The sequence below is a fragment of the Balaenoptera ricei genome, chromosome 9 (genome assembly GCF_028023285.1).
Source record: "Balaenoptera ricei isolate mBalRic1 chromosome 9, mBalRic1.hap2, whole genome shotgun sequence".
NCBI lineage: Eukaryota > Metazoa > Chordata > Mammalia > Artiodactyla > Balaenopteridae > Balaenoptera > Balaenoptera ricei.
The window spans coordinates 58549261-58570830 of NC_082647.1; the positions used below are offsets into that span (position 1 = coordinate 58549261).

Consider the following 21570-nt stretch of genomic DNA (forward strand, 5'->3'; position numbering starts at 1 on the left):
TCATGAGGACTACTCCAGACCCTCCCTAAATCAAACAGATGTGTGATCTTCTTGTAGAATTATTGCTAACTTTCAATAATATATGACCACATACCCACGAATTCAATCTTTTGGGTTTATAAAACTTCTACATTGATACCAATCTCTCTCTCTCTTTCTCGTTTCTTAGAAATCAGATGTGCTGATGTTTGTATCATAACCGTGAGTTGAAACTGAGCTGTAAAAACATCTCTTACAGTTCCTGGGGGAGGTATGCAATTCCTTTTGGAGAATAAGTTTGCGTTGTTGAGATGTCCACATTCTATTTCAAACTCTCCTCTGGTATACCTGTGACTCAAAGATCATAGCTGGAAGAGAAAAGCTGCCTTTTCCCACTGACTAAACTAAAATTTCTAAATAGAAAGAGAGTCAGTTTCCCTTTAACCCAGAGGTTTGTGACATTAACATCTGTAAAGAGAGTCAACTAGACAAAATGGATCACCATCCCTATGGGAGGATAAGGGCTGATAGTTTATACACACTGGATCGATAAGAAATGCAAAGGAAAGCCAGAAAGAGAGAGTGAGGAAGAAAAGGAAAAAGAGACAAAAGACAAGATTAACAGGTGATGTGAACTAAAATTAGTTCTAAGGTAGTACTAGTATACAACTCCACATGGAAGCTTTGCCCCTCTTCAGCTAACATAGAATAGGATTCAGTCTTCACTACAAACCTGCTGTAAATTTTCTCAAATTGTTTCAAACACTTGACCAGTTTCTGAACTCCTAATATGTGCCTGGCACTGTTCTACATGCTGGTATATCAGTGAATGGAACGAAGTCTCTGTCTTCATGGTGTTTAGATTCTAGTGAATGACCAGAATCTACATATCAGACTATATTTATATCAATAGTAATATGCTTTAATTGAGTAACTGCTAAGTGCTAGGTTCTTTGTATGTCATTTTGGATTTAATCCTCAAAATAATCCTAAGAGGTAGAAATATCACTATCCCCATTTTACAGATGAAAAACACTGAGGTTAAGAGAGAGCTAAATAACTTTTGCAGTGTCACACACTACTTAGAAGTGGAGCTTGGATCTGAACCCACCTTCCCTGACTGCTAAGCAGGACAGCCAAACAGGCTTTAAATACCAGCATGTAACTCAAATGCTGAATAGATTCCACTTCATACATGCAATGTGTTATAGGGAAAAGTCCAAACTGGGAAAGATTTGATACATTCAATTTCTTTTATATCATGAGTTTTATTTTATGTAGAGTTATTGGGATAGTAAATAGCAGGGTATTTGTTTTCATGTTAAACCTTTTAACCATTAAAATAGTGTACATTATGTAGCCTCCTGTAATGTCCCTAATCTTCCATTAAGGGCAACATTTTGCCTACAAAGTCTAATTTTAAAACATTTCTAAAAATCTTCAAATGAAAAGTATTCTGGTGATCAAAAAAGACTGTTCAGTATTTCCTTTGAGCTCTCTTTGGCTTCCCTTTGGGTTGGTTCTCACCTGTCAGCTTTCACAGGCATCTGAGCCGTGGTCCAGGGAACCCATAGGCCGTGGCAAGTGGAACTCGGGGCAGTGCTGGGCTCACCACCAAGCAGGAGGCTGGCAGCTGTGGGCACCATCATTTCATAGTTTTCCAGAAATGTGTGCTGTTCTCCAGGATGCTGGGATTCCTTTCACACGGACAAGGGCTTAGCTGCCTGAGAACTGTTAATGAGAATTTTGCAAGGGTGTGGGAGGGACCCAACCTCGGGGCCCTTTTAACTCTCAGCCCCCTGGGACCCACTTATAGTTCCTAGAAGGCCTTTGGGAAAATGAAAGCCGGAGAAAGCCAGACAATAAGACCTGCTGTGGACCTGCGGCTTACAGAACATTATGCTATAGCACAAGGAAAACAATATGCATTGCTGCTGCCCCAGAGGATTTATATTCTAAAGGAGGAAGGAAAATATTTTGAAATACCTACCTCAGTCAACAAGCCATACATCTAATTAGAGCTATGTAACCACCGGAGAAATGTATAATAACTATAGCATCCTCCTTTCCCGAAGGACAGTTTCTCTCCAGAAGCCGCATAATATCATAGTTGAAAGTATAGCCTCTGGAACCAGACAGCCTGCGTTAGAGTCCTGATATGCAACTTTCTAGTCGTGTGACCTCAGCTGAGTCATATAACTTCTTGTGCCATAGTTTCCTTATGTGTAAGACACAATAATAGAAGTATGTCACTTGTGGCACTGTTGTGAGTATTAAATGAGTTAATACGTAGAAACCACTTGTATTAGATGAGATAATATATTGAAAGTGCTTGTAACAGTATTTGGCTAATAGTCAGAACTATAGTAAGTCTAGGTAGTGTCACATTCTATTTATTTTTAAGACAGATCTTAAGACTGAGTGAGTTATTATTCTACAGTAATAATAGCAATTTTTCACGTGTACTGAATGCTGAATGTGAAATGGGACATGTCCTACCTCCCTTAATTCTCAAAACAATCTTAGGAAGTAGATACCATTTTAAATTTCATTTGAATATGAAGAAAACAAGGCTTAGAGAAGTTTAAATAACTTCTCAAAAGCTCAAACCCAGATTTGTCTGACTCTTCTGGAACCCATATTCTATTAAGATCTCTTGCTTCCTCCCCTCAACCATGAAAGAATGTCAGAGACTATTTTGGCATTTGAGATGGGACTTGATACTAGAAGAAAGTTGGTAAGTGGACAGAGGAAGGAATTGAACAGCTCTCTAAATCTTACAATTAAAAGCAACTGAAGTGCAGCTATAGCAGCAGAGTTTTGTTACCCCTGAAGTTTCTTTAAGAATCTGAACCACACATTGGAAGTCCATTCAGATTATGCTTCCCATTTCTAAATTTTCTTCCGCTAATATTTATGACAAGAGAAGGAAACATGGATTAAAAAGGCAGCATTTCTGAGGCCAGAGTTACTGGTACCTTACTCAGGTTTTGATCAGAAAAATATAAAAGCTGATGGAGCTCTTAGAAATGTGGTTGAGGCAGATAGGAGGGAGAAAAGGGGTCTGTGTCTTGGGGACAGACATGCTGGGCTGCCTTAGAGCAGTAGATGCCTCTTTACAACTGGTGACTGCATTGCCCATGGTCAGCCGGTCTAGTTTTAAAAGATCTAGACTGAGAAAAGAGCTTTCAAGAGGCATTAGGATAATGCTGAAGTTTCAGTCAGTCCTTTGGGGCAGACTGAAAAAATAATAGGTTTGTTTATTAAAATTGCCTGTGCATTATGCTATGAAAACTTCTACAAGGATGCACAGATGGGCTTTAATTTGGACAACACTTGCTGCATATTAAAGGCCTTTGATTTTAATATCCAATAATGAATAAAACTACTGGTGGGTGTCCTCCTGAGTCATAATGTAATCGGAGGAGAATGAATCTGGCTCTCATTTCTTTTTGCTATTGAATATTTGCTCTCAGACAGATGTACCTATGCTGAAAACACAACAACGGATCATTCTATATGTAGTGGAGGAAACCAAGGGGATTTCATCAGGTGGGAAGCAAGAACTGACTAGAGTCAAATAAAAATGTGGCTTTGAAATTCTGGGGTTTTCTAGAAGAGGTCAACTCTAGGTATCCACAGTCCTTCAAGTAAGCCAAAACTTTCCTGCAATAAAACATAGTTTACTGAGAACTGCCACCTCCACTCTCTACCAGTCGGCTCAGCTCCCTGCCCGTCATAGATAACTCTAAAGGTAGAGCTTAGCACTACCTACCTTCTCAGGTGCCTCAGTGCTGGCTGCTATTTACCTAGGTTGGTGATACCTGATATGACTTCTCTCTATGATCCCGAAGACATTGTTGCCTGAATGGTGGGTAAGATCTCTATGTGCTTTGCATCCTATACCTTTCTCACTTGGCAAACTGCATTTTCTTAGTTGAGGTAGTTTGAAGCCAAATACCACTTCCCTTATGTTCTTTCCTGTCCCCAGGTAAAGCCATTGTGGGGCCCCAGTTCTTCACCCTTTCTTCTGTGCACCTTCTTTTCCAGGTGATTTTGCAGTCCCTCCCTTCATGTGGTGGAGTCTCTCTCTCTACCCTCTGATTTGACTTGACTGTCCCTTTGACCTGTTTTTGCCAGTAGATTGTGGAAGAAAATGCAGAGAATGCCAGCTTTAAGCTTAGCCCCAAGAGGACACGGACACGTTGGCTATCTCTATTGCTCCCCTTCCTTCAGCATCTCATGAGGATCTCTTGTTCTCAACAAGAAGAGGCTAGCCTGCTGGAAGATGAGAGGCCACGTGGAGCAGAGCCAAGCGAGCTCAGTTGTCCCATCAGGTCCCAGAAAAAGTCTACGCAAAATCAGCAAAGCCACCCTGATGACAGGAAGCTGACGTGATCGAGTGCCAATGCCTAGCAAAACCACCCAGCCATCCTGATGACTCTTGAGGAGGGAGGGTATGATAGCTGTTTAAAGCCACTAAGTTTGGGGGTGATTTGTTACATGACAATATCAAACATACAACCACCATGGTGTATCCCCCAGCTCTGAGCTCTGACGTGCAAGCTTGAGTGTGAGCTGGTATCTTCAGCTCCTAGTATCTGACACTCAGTACCTCTCATAACATAATTACTAAGTAAATGATACCATCTAATTCACATCAGTGAACATCTGGATTGCTCTCTAATTTGTAATCAGATCTAAGTTTATTTTTCTTATTAATCAGCATCCTCCTTTGCAGACTGTGTCTCTTTTTTATTCTTAATTTGATGTCCTCCCTGTTTCTGTTTCCCTTTCACTTAGATAGAAATGAATAATATATTTAAAAGATTAATACACTTTTAAAATTCCTTTGGTAGAGAAATTTAGAAAGTAGAAGGAACCACATGAAGGGAAGTGCAAATAATCCAAAAGCAAATGAGAATGGAAGGTTTGCCTTGATCTTATGAATTTGATGATGAAATTCTGAGTCACCAAACAATTATTAGGGGTATTATTGCATAATAACAAATCCTTATATTTTAATTTATTCATTCATATATTTTTTTCTGCATAAAATCATCCTTTATTTTTTTTTAGCATCTTTATTGGAGTATAATTGCTTTACAATGGTGTGTTAGTTTCTGCTTTATAACAAAGTGAATCAGCTATACATATACATATATTGCCATATCTCCTCCCTCTTGCGTCTCCCTCCCATCCTCCCTACTCCAGACCTCTAGGTGGTCACAAAGCACCGAGCTGATCTCCCTGTGCTATGTGGCTGTTTCCCACTAGCTATCTATTTTACATTTGGTAGTGTATATATGTCCATGCCACTCTCTCACTTCATCTCAGCTTACCCTTCCCCCTCCCCGTGCCCTCAAGTCCATTCTCTAAGTCTGCGTCTTTATTCCTGTCCTGCCCCTAAGTTCTTCAGAACCTTTTTTTTTTTTTATCCATATATATGTGTTAGCATACGGTATTTGTTTTTCTCTTTCTGACTTACTTCACTCTGTATGATAGACTCTAGGTCCATCCACCTCACTACAAGTAACTCAATTTCATTTCTTTTTATGGCTGAGTAATATTCCACGTATATATGTGCCACATCTTCTTTATCCATTCATGTGTCGATGGACACTTAGGTTGCTTCCATGTCCTGGCTATTGTAAATAGAGCTGCAATGAACATTGTGGTACATGATTCTTTTTGAATTATGGTTTTCTCAGGGTATATGCCCAGTAGTGGGATTGCGGGGTCATATGGTAGTTCTATTTTTAGTTTTTTAAGGAACCTCCATATTGTTCTCCATAGTGGCTGTATCAATTTACATTCCCACCAACAGTGCAAGAGGGTTCCCTTTTCTCCATACTCCCTCCAGCATTTATTGTTTGTAGACTGTTTGATCATGGCCATTCTGACTGGTGTGAGGTGATACCTCATTGTAGTTTTGATTTGCATTTCTATAATGATTAGTGATGTTGAGCATCTTTTCATGTGTTTGTTGGCAATCTGTATATCTTCTTTGGAGAAATGTCTATTTAGGTCTTCTGCCCATTTTCCAATTGGGTTTTTTGTTTTTTTGATATTGAGCTGCATGAGCTGCTTGTTATTTTGGAGATTAATCCTTTGTCAGATGCTTCATTAGCAAATATTTCCTCCCATTCTGAGGGTTGTCTTTTGGTCTTGTTTATGGTTTCCTTTGCTGTGCAAAAGCTTTTAATTTCATTAGGTCCCATTTGTTTATTTTTGTTTTTATTTCCATTTCTCTAGGAGGTGGGTCAAAAAGGATCTTGCTGTGATTTACATCATAGAGTGTTCTGCCTATGTTTTCCTCTAAGAGTTTTATAGTCTCTGACCTTACATTGAGGTCTTTAATCCATTTTGAGTTTATTTTTGTGTATGGTGTTAGGGAGTGTTCTGATATCATTCTTTTACATGTAGCTGTCCAGTTTTCCCAGCACCACTTATTGAAGGGGCTGTCTTTTCTCCATTGTATATTTTTGCCTCCTTTATCAAAAATAAGGTGACCATATGTGCATGGGTTTATCTCTGGGCTTTCTATCCTGTTCCATTGATCTATATTTCTGTTTTTGTGCCAGTACCATACTGGCAGTCTTGATTACTGTAGCTTTGTAGTATAGCCTGAAGTCTGGGAGCCTGATTCCCCCAGCTCCGTTTTTCTTTCTCAAGATTGCTTTGGCTGTTCGGGGTCTTTTGTGTTTCCATACAAATTGTGAAAATTTTTTTCTAGTTCTGCGAAAAATGCCATTGGTAGTTTGACAGGGATTGCACTGAATCTGTAGATTGCTTTGGGTAGTATAGTCATTTTCACAATGTTGATTCTTCCAATCCAAGAGCATGGTATATCTCTCCATCTGTTTGTATCATCTTTAATTTCTTTCATCAGTGTCCTATAGTTTTCTGCATACAGGTCTTTTGCCTCCTTAGGTAGGTTTATTCCTAGGTATTTTATTCTTTTTGTTGCAATGGTAAATGGGAATGTTTCCTTAATTTCCCTTTCAGATTTTTCATCATTGGTGTATAGGAATGCAAGAGATTTCTGTGAATTAATTTTGTATCCTGCTACTTTACCAAATTCATTGATTAGCTCTAGTAGTTTTCTGGTAGCATCTTTAGGATTCTCTGTGTATAGTATCATGTCATCTGCAACCAGTGACAGCTTTACTTCTTTTCCGATTTGCATTCCTTTTATTTCTTTTTCTTATCTGGTTGCTGTGGTTAAAACTTCCAAAACTAAGTTGAATAATAGTGGGGAGAGTGGACGACCTTGTCTTGTTCCTGATCTTAGAGGAAATGGTTTCAGTTTTTCACCATTGAGAATGATGTTGGCTGTGGGTTTGTCATATATGGCCTTTATTATGTTGAGGTAAGTTCCCTCTATGCCTACTTTCTGGAGAGTTTTTATCATAAATGGGTGTTGAATTTTGTCACAAGCTTTTTCTGCATCTATTGAGATGATCATATGGTTTTTATCCTTCAATTTGTTAATATGATGTATCACATTGATTGATTTGCGAATATTGAAGAATCCTTGCATTCCTGGGATAAACCCCACTTGATCATGGTGTATGATCCTTTTAATATGCAGTTGGATTCTGTTTGCTAGAATTTTTTTGAGGATTTTTGCATCTATGTTCATCAGTGATATTGGCTTGTAGTTTTCTTTCTTTGTGACATCTTTGTCTGGTTTTGGTATCAGGGTAATGGTGGCCTCGTAGAATGAGTTTGGGAGTGTTCCTCCCGCTGCTATATTTTGGAAGAGCTTGAGAAGGATAGGTGTTAGCTCTTCTCTAAATGTTTGATAGATTTCGCCTGTGAAGCCATCTGGTCCTGGGCTTTTGTTTGTTGGAAGATTTTTAATCACAGTCTCAATTTCAGTGCTTGTGATTGGTCTGTTTATATTTTCTATTTCTTCCTGGTTCAGTCTCGGAAGGTTGTGCTTTTCTAAGAATTTGTCCATTTCCTCCAGGTTGTCCATTTTATTGGCATAGCGTTGCTTGTAGTAACCTCTCATGACCCTTTGTATTTCTGCAGTGTCAGTTGTTACTTCTCCTTTTTCATTTCTAATTCTACTGATTTGAGTCTTCTCCCTTTTTTTCTTGATGAGTCTAGCTAATGGTTTATCAATTTTGCTTATCTTCTCAAAGAACCAGCTTTTAGTTTTATTGATCTTTGCTATTGTTTCCTTCTTTTCTTTTTCATTTATTTCTGATCTGACATTTATGATTTCTTTCCTTCTGCTAACTTTGGGTTTTTTTTTGTTCTTTCTCTAATTGCTTTAGGTGTAAGGTTAGGTTGTTTATTTGAGATATTTCTTGTTTCTTGAGGTAGGATTGTATTGCTATAAACTTCCCTCTTAGAACTGCTTTTGCTGCATCCCATAGGTTTTGGGTCATTGTGTTTTCATTGTCATTTGTTTCTAGGTATTTTTTGATTTCCTCTTTGACTTCTTCAGTGATCTCTTGGTTATTTAGTAGTGTATTGCTTGGTCTCCATGTTTTTGTATTTTTTACAGATTTTTTTCCTGTAATTAATATCTAGTCTCATAGCGTTGTGGTCGGAAAAGATAATTGATAAAATTTCAATTTTCTTATATTTACCAAGGCTTGATTTGTGACCCAAGATATGATCTATCCTGGAGAATGTTCCATGAGCACTTGAGAAGAAAGTGTATTCTGTTGTTTTTTGATGGAGCATCCTATAAATATCAATTAAGTCCATCTTGTTTAATGTATCATTTAAAGCTTGTGTTTCCTTGTTTATTTTCATTTTGGATGATCTGTCCATTGGTGAAAGTGGGGTGGTAAAGTCCCCTACTATGATTGTGTTACTGTCGATTTCCCCTTTTATGGCTGTTAGCATTTGCCTTATGTATTGAGGTGCTCCTATGTTGGAGGCATAAATATTTACAATTGTTATATCTTCTTCTTGGATTGATCCCTTGATCATTATGTAGTGTCCTTCTTTGTCTCTTGTAAAGTCTTTGTTTTAAAGTCTATTTTCTCTGATATGAGAATTGCTACTCCAGCTTTCTTTTGATTTCCATTTTCATGGAATATCTTTTTCCATCCCCTCACTTTCAGTCTGTATGTGTCCCTAGGTGTGAAGTGGGTCTCTTGTAAACAGCATATATATGGGTCTTGTTTTTGTATCCATTCAGCTAGTCTATGTCTTTTGGTTGGAGCATTTAATCCATTTACATTTAAGGTAGTTATCGATATTTATGTTCCTATTACCATTTTCTTAATTGTTTTGGGTTTGTTATTGTAGGTCTTTTCCTTCTCTTGTGTTTCCTGCCTAGAGAAGTTCCTTTAGCATTTGTTGTAAAGCTGGTTTGGTGGTGCTGAATTCTCTTAGCTTTTGCTTATCTGCAAAAGTTTTAATTTCTCTGTCGAATCTGAGTGAGATCCTTGCTGGGTAGAGTAATCTTGGTTGTAGGTTTTTCCCTTTCATCACTTTAAATATGTCCTGCCACTCCCTTCTGGCTTGCAGAATTTCTGCTGAAAGATCAGCTGTTAAACTTATGGGGATTCCTTTGTATGTTATTTGTTGTTTTTCCCTTGCTGCTTTTAATATTTTTTCTTTGTATTTTATTTTTGGTAGTTTGATTAATATGTGTATTGGCGTGTTTCTCCTTGGCTTTATCCTGTATGGAACTCTCTGTGCTTTCTGGACTTCATTGACCATTTCCTTTCCCATATTAGGGAAGTTTTCAACTATATTCTCTTCAAATATTTTCTCAGTCCCTTTCTTTTTCTCTTTTTCTTCTGGGACCCCTATAATTCGAATGTTGGTGTGTTTAATGTTGTCCCAGAGGTCTCTGAGACTGTCCTCAATTCTTTTCATTCTTTTTTCTTTATTCTGCTCTGTGGTAGTTACTTCCACTATCTACTCTTCCAGGTCACTTATCCATTCTTCTGCCTCAGTTATTCTGCTATTGATTCCTTCTAGAGAATTTTAAATTTCACTTATTGTATTGTTCATCATTGTTTGTTTGCTATTTAGTTATTCTAGGTCCTTGTTAAACGTTTCTTGTATTTTCTCCATTCTATTTCCAAAATTTTGGATCATCTTTACTATCATTACTCTGTATTCTTTTTCAGGCAGACTGCCTATTTCCTCTTCATTTGTTTGGTCTGGTGGGTTTTTGCATTGCTCCTTCATCTGCTGTGTGTTTCTCTGTCTTCTCATTTTGCTTAACTTACTGTGTTTGGGGTCTCCTTTTCATAGGCTTCAGGGTTTAGTTCCCATTGATTTTGGTGTCTGCCCCCAGTGGCTAGGGTTGGTTCAGTGGGTTGTGTAGGCTTCCTGGTAGAGGGGACTAGTGCCTGTGTTCTAGTGGATAAGGCTGGATCTTGTCTTTCTGGTGGGCATGACCACATCCTGTGGTGTGTTTTGAGGTGTCTGTGACCTTATTATGATTTTAGTCAGCCTCTCTGCTAATGGGTGGGGTTGTGTTCCTGTCTTCCTAGCTGTTTGGCATAGGGTGTCCAGCCCTGTAGCTTGCTGGTCGTTGAGTGGACCTGGGTCTTAGTGTTGAGATGGAGATCTCTGGGACAGCTTTCGCCATTTGATATTATGCAGAGCTGGGAGGTCTCTGGTGGACCAATGTCCTGAACTTGGCTCTCCCACCTCAGAGGCACAGGCCTGACACCCGGCCGGAGCACCAAGACCCTGTCAGCCACACGGCTGTAGTCCTCCCCTTGGTGCTCTGCGGCATAATCAGGAGAAAACTCCGAGTTCCTGGCTTCTCCCTTTGGTGCTTTCCAAGTCACCTCGATTCTGCCTCCAAAAAGTCCTCTCTCCTTTCCTTCCCTTCTTTCTTGTTAAATTCTATATTTTTATTTATGTAGTTTCAAATATTTGCTACCTGTCCTACATTTTATTCATTGTACTATCTTTTGATTTTTCTTGAAACTTCACTCAGAAGCCCAGGCATTAAAGATATTTGTAAATCTTTTTTTTTTTTTTTTTGGTGATGGGGTCGTCTGCTTAGGAGAATTCAGGACATGGCTATATTTTCTCCTATCTTCTAATACTTTGAGATCTTCAGCCAAGGAACTACTTTTTTATGATTGTCAACAGTTTGCATTCACAAAAGGTGCATAGCCGTGCTTTTTCAGATGTCTTCAGAAGAGAACATTCTACAAACGTAAGGAATTCGGGACTGGACATACAATGAAGTTTTTTTGCATTATTTCTCCTTTGGGATAGAATCCACCAAATTCCAGTATTAGTTTAGGTGGCAAAGTAATGAGTGCTTTTGAGTTTTTTGCCTCTTCTCTGCATCTGAAGCAGTGTGCAATGTAGGCATTAGAAAGCTGTTGTACTCTATGGAGATGCTGAGGGTGTTGTTCCCTTGCTGTGGCTGAGGACTGGCTGCTTGTTTCCCTTTTCTACAGAGACAAGTGAAATTGCAATCAAAATGGGCAATGCAGAAAGGGGAGAATAAAAAGGAAGTAGCCATGTTTTTCTCTTAATTATCCCATTAGACTGCAGCCATTTAATAAGGTTTGGCGCTTGATTGCGTTCCTTGTCTCCTGAGGAATAGGAGCATTTCCCATCGTGGCTTGGCTATTGATGCAAAGATTCTGTGAAAACCTTGTTCTTGTCTCATTCTTTCTCTGCCTCATTAACTTGTTCATTTTAATGATTACATCTTCAGAAAGTCTAACATTTCAATATCCAATGTTCTGTTCTTAAATTAAGCATTAAAAAATAAGGAAGGGAGGGTTGATCACCATACAGTCTGTCCTTATCTATTTCAACACTTACAATAATTCCACTTCATTATTTGAGAGGTATGCAGGGGTTTACATATCCCTGTGTCCTTACCATCTATTAATACAACTCCACTTTCATTTGTCCCTGTATTTGACACACATTTATTGAGCTCTTTCAATGTTCAGGGCCCTGGAGAGAGGCTTTGAGGGAAAGAAGGAGAAGTATCGAACCCTCCTCAAAAGAGCATGTATCTCATTCCCTACATGGGATCAACTTTGAGGAAATCCTGATGAAGAAAGATAACACACACTAACGTAAAGGAGAAAAGACTTGAATAAAGGCCTGGAAGACTAGGAGTAGACACAGGAAATGAAAAGTATATTCGGGAGATTCACCAGACTTGTCTTCAATAACTTGTTAAGCTGTATATTTATGTACTTTTCTCTAGATTCATTATACCTGCAATTAAAAAATATCAATAAGATTAAAGTATACTGGTAACGCTTCAAAAGGAGAGACAGGAGTATAGTTACCAAAAAATGATTGGATGCTCTTAGGAAGCTAAGGACAATTAATTTTCAGGAAGACAATTAAATTGGTATCTCATTTCAGTATAATTTAGACCCATAGTAAGATTAGAAGATATTCAGGTATGATTTTATTATTCTCCCCAAAGAACAGAAATATGGCCTGTATGTAGGTGTCATTAATTAGCTTTCTCTTACACCCTACTCTAAATGCAGTCTGTCAACATTAATTTTTTATGTCATCCAAGTTAACAGATGTTGAATATTTGATCAATTAAATATGCTAGTTTGTTTTACATGGGAACAAATACCTCCTTGTCCTATGCAATTGATCTTTTTCATCTAAATTAGGTCTTTACAACATCCATAAAAATTTGATCTGCATAATTCCAATCTATCTAGATTATTTAAAAATTTTTGATTCTATGTCAATTATTCACTCTACCTATAAGGTTACTCACCATTTACTAAATTATTCAGTAAGTATTTATTATGTGCTTCCTATGTGTTAGACACTATTTTAGGTGCTGAGGATATAGCAATAAACAAGAGACAAAGTTTCCTACCTTCATGGGACTTAAATTATAGGAGGGGAGACACATAATAAAAAGAAGACAGAGAACAAGACAGTACATATGAACTGTGGAGACAAATAAACTAGAATAAAGGGGTTAGGGAATATAGAGGCCTCTAGGTACTGGTACCAGCCTTGGGTTTGGAGAGGAATGGCGATGAGGTCAGTGGCTCTAGCAGAGGGAAGGGAAGAGGCAGGATATGAATACAAAGATATGAAGAGAGCTGTGCCCTGAGGGCCCTTGTGGACCGTGGGAAGGCTTTGGCTTTTACTCTGCATAAGATGAGAAGCCATTGGAGAGTTTAGGTCAAGTTGTAACATACCTAACGCACATTTTAATAGATTTTACATTTTTAAAAAGTTGTTGTCCTGAGAATAGATTGAAGAGGTGCAAGAGTAGAAATACGCAGATGTGCTGACTATTGCAATAGTCCTGGCAAAATGATATTGGTTTGGACCAGGTGGTAGCACTGGAAGTTGTGAGAAGTGGTCAGATGCTGAATCTATTTTGAAGGTTGGATTATGTAACTTGCTGACTGGATATGAAGTATGAGCAAAAGAGAATTCCAAGTTGAGTCCATGGTTTGGAGCCTGAGCAAGCAGAAGGGTGGAGTTGCTGTTTACTGAGATGGGGAAGGCTGCAAAAAGCAGGCTTGCAGGTGGGAGTTAGGAGCTGTGTTATATTTGACATGTTTAACAGACATACAAGTGGAGACATTAAGTAGACAGTTGAGTAATTGAGTCTGGAGTTTAGGGGGAGAAGTTCTGGCTGGAAATATAAATCTGAGGGTCATCAGCATATAGACGGCTTTTAAACCCAAGAGACGACATTGAAGCACGTAGGGAACAAGTGCCCAGAGAAGAGGTGATGTCCCAGGACAAAGCTCTGGAGAATGCAAATGCTGACAGACCCAAGAGTTGAAGAAGAATCAGCAGAAGAGAGTAAAAATGTGTAGCCAGTGTAGTCGGAGGGTGTGAGATATGCTCGCCTGTATTTGATCAGAGTGGCTTACTGTATAAGTATTTTCAATGAAATATCTTATTACATTTATTTAAAAATACAGAGAATAAACAGTGAAAATTCATATACAACCCTTTGTGTGTTATTGAATCTTTCCTTTTTTTATGCACTACAGCATTACAGCTACCAAACACCTCCCTGTACCCTTCTCCTTCCATTCCATTCTCTCTCCCCACAGAGGTCACCGCCACTCTTTTAACGTTGATATTTATTATTCTCGTGCAAGATTTTCATATTTAAGTATAAGGAAGTAATTTTGTACTATATACATGTGTTCACATATTTTATATTATATACGTATATATACATATAATATTATTTTCCAGGTTTTTCAACTTTTTTTGTATAACCTGTACATTGCCTTCCACACCTCTTGGCCTGTGTTTGCTTAGTAGTATACTTTTCACATATTGTTACATGTAGTTTTGGGTCATTTTTTAAAATGCGATACCACATTTTATTTTAAGAATATGCTACAGTATATTTCCCCAAACACTTTATGCAGGACATTTATGTTTCCAATTTTTGCTGTTTCTAACAATGATGTTGCAAACATTCACACGCTATCTTTAATGTACCAATGTGTGTGGCTTTCTCTAGCGTGAAAGTTCAGAAGTGGAGTTGCTAGTTATACGGTATGTGCATCTTTCATCTTATTGAATGTCATTATATTCTCTTCAAAGCGGCTGTGCCAGTTTCCACTGCTATCAGCAGTGAAGGACAGTTCCCTTTGCTGGACTCCTCAGCAATCCTTAGATCTGATGGGACCAAATAACATCCATTGTTGTTTTAATGTTCTTTTTTCTGAGTACCCATGAAAATAAATTCACATTCTCAAAAGTTTATTGTCCTTTGGGATTTCCTCTTCTGTGAATGGCCTGATCATATCTTTGTCCATTTTGTGATTTTGTTTGTTAATGCTCTACAAATGGGAAAATTCACATTAAATTCTGGTTTTTGTTTTTGTTGAAAAAACAAGATCTGGAAGTAGCCACCAGCTTTTTTACAAGGCAAGAGTTGATGGGAACTCTTGAGCTGAAGCATACACTTTTCCCTGTGCCACAGTCTGAAATACTCCTAATTGCATTACTACTAGCCTATTTCACTCATTTATTCTATCTACCTGACCCCAAGAGGCATCTGAATTGGGGATCCTGTCTTAGAACCACCTGAACCAAGGTAGGGATCCAGGATTAATAGGGTTTCTCTTGAAAATATTGTTTAACAAGGTTAAACATGTAGGAATGCTATTCTTAAAAAAACAAACAAACAAAACCCAAAAACCCCTAAGTTTATTTTACAGACATATCCCTGCTTTAGGTGATTCCAAAGCATGAAAGTCCAGATTTTTAAAAGCAGAAGGTGATTATTCTCCCGGTTCTAAATACTTCTGTAGGTGGATTTTAAAATTTATCAAAACTCACTACGGGATTTCTTTTAACAAAGCAACCTCCCCTAACGCACTTAAAACATACATTATTATTCATTCAACATAAGCTTAACAACCTACCATTACCGCCCATTTTCTAGAAACATCTACTATATAAGGGAAGTTACATGTACACTTAGATTGTGACAACATCTTCAGCTGATTAAAAAAATAATATATTCATTAGCACCTGCCTTACTTAAAGGTTAGAATGATGGCAACCCTGGCAAAAATAATAGAAAAACTAGAAATGAGAGAAAGAGGAAAAGTGTGAGAGGTTTTGAGTGGCAATCAACAAATGAGTTATTCTGGAGCATTTCTTCACTGATAAGAATCTGGGATGCAAGGCTGAGCCAAAGGAAGTGAATTATTTCCCCAGGGCACTATATCTGCTCTTCTGGTAGCTGCTACCACATAAATATTAATGTCTGTTTTGGGTAGCATAGCCCCAATGACTACACTCACTTCAGGCATGGGTAATGCAGAAAAACAAGATATGATACATTATTAACTTCCTGATGTTCTTTGTACAAAATAAACTTTAAAAATGAATCTACCTAAACTGATTAATTTCTACTCTGATGTTATATTGTTATATTATTATTAAAGCAAGTATGAAAAAAATAATCTAAGTGCAAATTGAATACTCTTATCACTTATTTGTTAAATTTCCTTCAACAAATACTTACTGAGTACCTACTATGTGCCAGGAACTAGAAATAAAACCTTCAAAAATCTCTGCTTTGTAGAGCTTACACAATGCTTGTCCAGCCCATTATATAGCTCTACCGCATGTGTATTTGGATATATCCTCGGCTACTGCTTACCTGGTATATCTCTACTCCTCTTGGAAGTTTAGTGTTCTTTCTGTCTCCTATGTTATTTCTTTTCTGTCATTACTCAGTCAGTCCCAAGAAGTGGCAGAATTAGATGCCTGAGGAAAAACAGAAGAGAGCATTCTCTAAAAGTGGTGCCATTTCAGAAAGATACAGAAACAAAGGTAATACAGGCCCATTTCCTATCATACTCCAAGTATTCGTACTTTATCTTCTCCCAGGTAGACTTCAGAAAGATACATGCTATGTTTACACTTTTTGATACATTTCTCCTCTGTTAAGCCAAGACTGTTTAGGGCAATAGCTTGATCTTCATTTGATGATTCCAACAATCACACTCCCAGTCACCAGAAGACACAGGGAAAGAAAATCTAAGCGAAAGAAAGTAGAAGGATTCAGAGGTAAATGAACAAAGAGCAAAAAATGTAAATGATTGCAAAGATTAGGAAGACTAGCAGTTGCGAGATTGAATTGAGATGACTGGCAGAAGCAAGATGCCTGTGGTCCTGGAACTAACAAGGAAGTTTACCAGTTCCTTAATGGAGAAAAATTTGAAGGATATTAAGAGTTTAAAGCAGTATTTAAGGATATTAAAGAAGATTTTTGAAAATAACCGAGTTTTCTGCTTCCTATACCACATTTGAATTTCTAACTGAAGAAACATTCCCTGTACAGAGTACCTGAAATGCATGATAAAATGTAAACATTATCTTCTTAAAAGCATGGTTGAGCTTTTCGGAACGTTCAGGAAATCACCAAAGACCAGAGCTGTAAGGAATCATGATAAATAAGTGCTGGATAAATAGGTGTTTATTATGGGCATATCTGAAAATTCCTTGTGGTTGAGAAGGTGGGTTTTGAAGGTCTGTGCACGCAGAGAACAGAAGTCAAACCTGTGAGCTAGATCAGAGACCAAAACAATCAAAAAGTGGTACTTTTAATGGCAATTAAGCTAGCTAGCTAGACAGACAGCTAGACAGATAGCTAGACAGAAGAAATCTCTCCATGGGCAATGCTTAACCATATAAATCTAGACGTTCCCCATACAAATTTGAAGCTGTAATTCATAGAAATTATATGACCAAAAAGCCCAAGGTAAATATGAATTTTAAATAGTCCCAAATTACCTACAAGAATGACAAACTTACACTGCATCAAGAACAATAGAAACTGGGAAAATATTTTTTTAAATCTTTAAAATCTTGAGAGAAAATAGTTGTCATTCTAGAATACCCAGAAAAATGATTGCTTTTATTTGGAATGAGGGCAAAATTAAAGATGCTTTGAAGCATTAGTAGCAACAACAAGAATTGAGTTTACCAGCAGCAAACCTTCACTAAAAGAACTTCTAAAATTATACTTCAGGAAGAAGGAAAATGATCCTTGAAGGAAAGTCTGAAATTCAGGAGACAATAGTGAGAAAATAAAAAACTGGTAAGGAAAAAAACAAACAAACAAAAAAACCAGAAACAAAACAAAACAAAAAAACTGGTAAGGCTGAGGGAAAAACTAAACAACATTGACTTAATAATAATAGTAATAATAATAATAATATCTCACTGTGGAGTTGAAAATATGGGGGGAAAACTACCTCTCAAGAAAGATGGCTCTTGTGCTTTGAGGCAGCAATACTTAAAAGACATAATTTAGACAGTGTCATACTGACACATGAGTAAGTAAACAAAGCAATGAAATAGGAAAGTGATCCCAGAAAGAGACCAACATGTACATAGAAACTTGATATTTGCCTTGGCAGATCAGTGGGGGGAAGATGGACTGTTTAGTATATTGATTTCACAACTGGAAAAAAGCGAATCAAGACCACACCATGAATTATGACTCACACCATACATAAAATTCAGTGCCAGATGGACATACCTGTGGAAAGCAAAACTCCAAAATGCTTGCAAGACAAAATAGGAGAATATTTTTCTGCCCTCGATTCACAAAATTATTTCATTTAAGACCATTTACAAAAGCACAGAACATACAGGAAAAGAGTGAAAAATATGTCAACGTTTATATCTGGAACTGATTATCATCAAAGACATCATACAGCGAATAAAAACACAAGCCTCCAACTGGGAGAAGTTATTTGCAAAACACACAATTGTCAAAGACGAGAAATCAGAACGTAGCAAAGACTTCTATAAATCAACCATAAAAATTCAAACCAAGAGGAAGAACAAAAGGCGGTTCATGGAAGAGGAAACATGAATGGTTTGTGAGCAAATTAAAAGATGCTTAATTGTATTAGCAGTCAGGGAGAAGGAAAATAAAATCACCGTAAAATACCATCTCACCTCCCACAAATCAGGGAAACAAGAAAATATCTGATTAGAGTACGTGAGGCAACAAGAACACCCTTCGAATACCGGTGGGAGTGGAGATCAGCACAACTTCTTTGGAGACAATTCTCATCCCTTGGTCATGTTTAATAACCCTTTGATGTAGCAGTAACTCTCTAAAGAGTGTGCTCTGTGAGTGAGAGAAGAACATACCCCGTTTGATACCATGCTTCTACTGTATAATAGAAGTACAGCAAAAATCACAACATTTGGTATATTCTGTTTCTTAAGCTAGGTGGGTGTTTTATTACTTTTCTGTAAACTGTACCTACATGTTATATGTAGCCTTTGGGGGAAAATGAGGTACCTATTAGAAACTATGTATTGTTCTATGTTACAATGCATAAGTAAATCAGTTGGTAAACTGAAATTCTCATTTCATGGTGACTTCATAGCATGGATATAATGATTCTAAATCTGTTATCTACGTGCAGTCCTGTGTCCAAGACTGTCTCCTCCTCACATAGAGACAGACCTTGGAATTGTAAAGATGCCTCCTCCCACTCCAGTTCAGCCCTGCCTCATTACCTAGCTGAGAAGGAGATTTGCAGTCCCCTACCCAGCAGAAGCAGATGAGGCATGCAGTTTTCCTGGGCTCTAGACTCCGTGTGGAGGTGTGGCACCTTTGATTTTACACACCCTCAGCTTCTCCTCCAGAGCACACACGCGGCCAGCGTGCCAAGATGTGACCTATTCAGACATCAGTAACCTCACAGAACCTGGAACCACCCTCACTTTAGAACCTCAGATACTGCTTCTGGGTCTGGCTTCTTGTACCAGACTTCTCCTTCTCTTGGGGTGGACTCTTCTACAGACAGGCTTTCCCCTCCTCACCACCATCACCACTTTTCTCTACCACAAGACTGCTCAGCTTCCAAGTATTTCAGAAAAGTACATAGCTGCTGGAGAGGGAGGATCATTGGTTTCACACACCCAGGCTTTACTTGGGCCCTTCAGGAATAACCACAACAGGGATATCACCTTTCTTGGTAGAGTGAAAGAAGCGAAGTTCCAGAGTTTGATGGTTTGTATCAGGTTAGAAATATTCCAACATCTTCAACTGTATTTCAGTCCTGACATTGGATTGCTTACTAACTCTTATAATTATTTTATCTGTCTATTTTGATATGCATCGTTTTAGAATTCTGATAGGGTTGTGATAGCCCCGGCAAGTAGAGTTAATCATCATTAATGCCAGATGGTTGCAGAAAACATTGAAAGGGCAGAAGCCGCAAAAAAATTCCCAAACCTCATGCCACCCCTTCAAAAATTATTAATTATACACAACTTAGAAGCTTTCATTTGAATGTGGTTGATTCACTGTGGCTGTGCCTCTATAATCCCCTTTATCCTTAAGATTTTCCGTGGTCTGACACCAACATCACTTCGGCTTGCAACGACTTAGTCCTGTTGCTTTTCCAATTTATATAAGACATATTTCCTTCTGAATTGATCCCCCGGACAGTGGTTTCCAGACTTTTTAGCTTGCAAGTCTGTATTTGATTTGAGGTAGACTCATAGCTTTCAAAAAAGTGTTGAATGCCACATAAATATTTAAAGACGATAAAAAGGAGTTTTGAGAATTTGAGGTCGAGTTCTTATACAGCTAAAAAACATGGTTGAGAGTCACTGACAAAGTGTATAGAAAAGCACAAGAATAGGAGACAGACATGTCCTAATTAGGATGTCACTGTTTTGGTGTAGAATCTTCCAAAATGAATAACACTGTGCCCATCATTCTCTTAAGTTCGGAATAACAAAGCCTACAGCCCTGCACTGACATCCTCTGTTCCACGTGGGCTAGTCATTCTTTTATTCATTGTGTTATTCATGAATATCATGATCCTAATCTGACTCATATTTCAGTAATTAAAGAAAAACTTAGCTATGGTTCTCAAAAAAACATGTCTCTGCTTTCAGCTATTTTTTTTTTTTTTTTTTTTTTTGGTGTGTGTTCTTCATAAACTTTGGGAGTTTTCACAGTAAAGAGGAATATCAGTTGTAGCATCCTCATTAGGGAGATGCATCTGTTTACACTAGCTTTTTTCAGCAAATATAGGAAGTGTATTAAAAATGCAAACTGTGATCCCTGTATCTGCCTCTCATAGAAACTGCTAAATGTTATCACCCATAATGCACAAGAGTTGGTAACTTTTTGCACATTTTCATTTTCTCATTATTTCCTTTCCCAAACTTAGAAAATTAAGTTGGCAAACTGAAATTTCTCAAAAGCTTCAGAAGGTGGTTTCTTGGTCTTTGAGTCATTGACTTAGTCAGCATCAAATAAATTGCAGAAGAGGGGAAGAACTTGGTGAACATGATTAATAAAAATAACCATATATGTAAGTCCAAATCTCCCCTTTTTCCTCAAATAACCTTTATCAAGGCTCAGACAATTACCATATTTCCCATTCCACTTAGCTTCATGAATTGGCTTCTGTTAATTAGTTTGAATTACTATTGTTTTCTTTTTAATTATAAAATAATTATTGTTCTTTTTTGAACATTTGAAAAATACAAGAGACTAAAGAAAACTATTAACATCTGCTGAATATTCCACCTTCTAGAGACAATAAAAAGCTTCTTCACAGCCTAGGGAACAATTAGAATGAAACAGCAACCTACAGAATGGGAGAAAATGTTTGCAAACCATATAGCTGATAAGGGGTTAATATTCAAAGTATATAAGAAACTCCTTAAACTCAATAGCAAAAAAAAAAAAACCAACCTGATTTTAAAATGGGCAAAGGACTTGAATAGACATTTCTCCAAAGAAGACATACAAATGCCCAAAAGATTTATGAGAAGATGCCCAACATCACTAACCATGGGGAAATGCACAATAAAACCACAATGAGATATCACCTCATACCTGTTAGGATGGCTGTTATAAAAGAAAAAGATGACGGGTGTTGGCAAGGATGGGGAAGAAGGTGGAACCCATATTCACTGCTGGTGGGAATGTAAACTGGTGCAGCCTCTATGGGAAACAGTATGGAGGTTCCTCAAAAAACTAAAAATAGAAATGCTGTATGACCCAGCAATCCCACTGCTGGGTATATATCCAGAAGAATTGAAATGAGGATCTCAAAGAAATATTTGCATTCCCATGTTCATTGCAGCATT

At 37.8% G+C, this 21570-nt stretch overlaps 1 long non-coding RNA gene across 1 annotated transcript in view; it reads right to left on the minus strand.

The window, feature by feature from the left end:
- The window catches only part of LOC132371982 (uncharacterized), a 216572-nt gene that overhangs the window by 13886 nt on the left and 181116 nt on the right, over nt 1-21570 (minus strand). The window contains exon 2 of the long non-coding RNA XR_009505049.1: nt 16088-16194. This is a non-coding gene — a long non-coding RNA (uncharacterized LOC132371982). The remainder of the gene's footprint in view (nt 1-16087; nt 16195-21570) is intronic.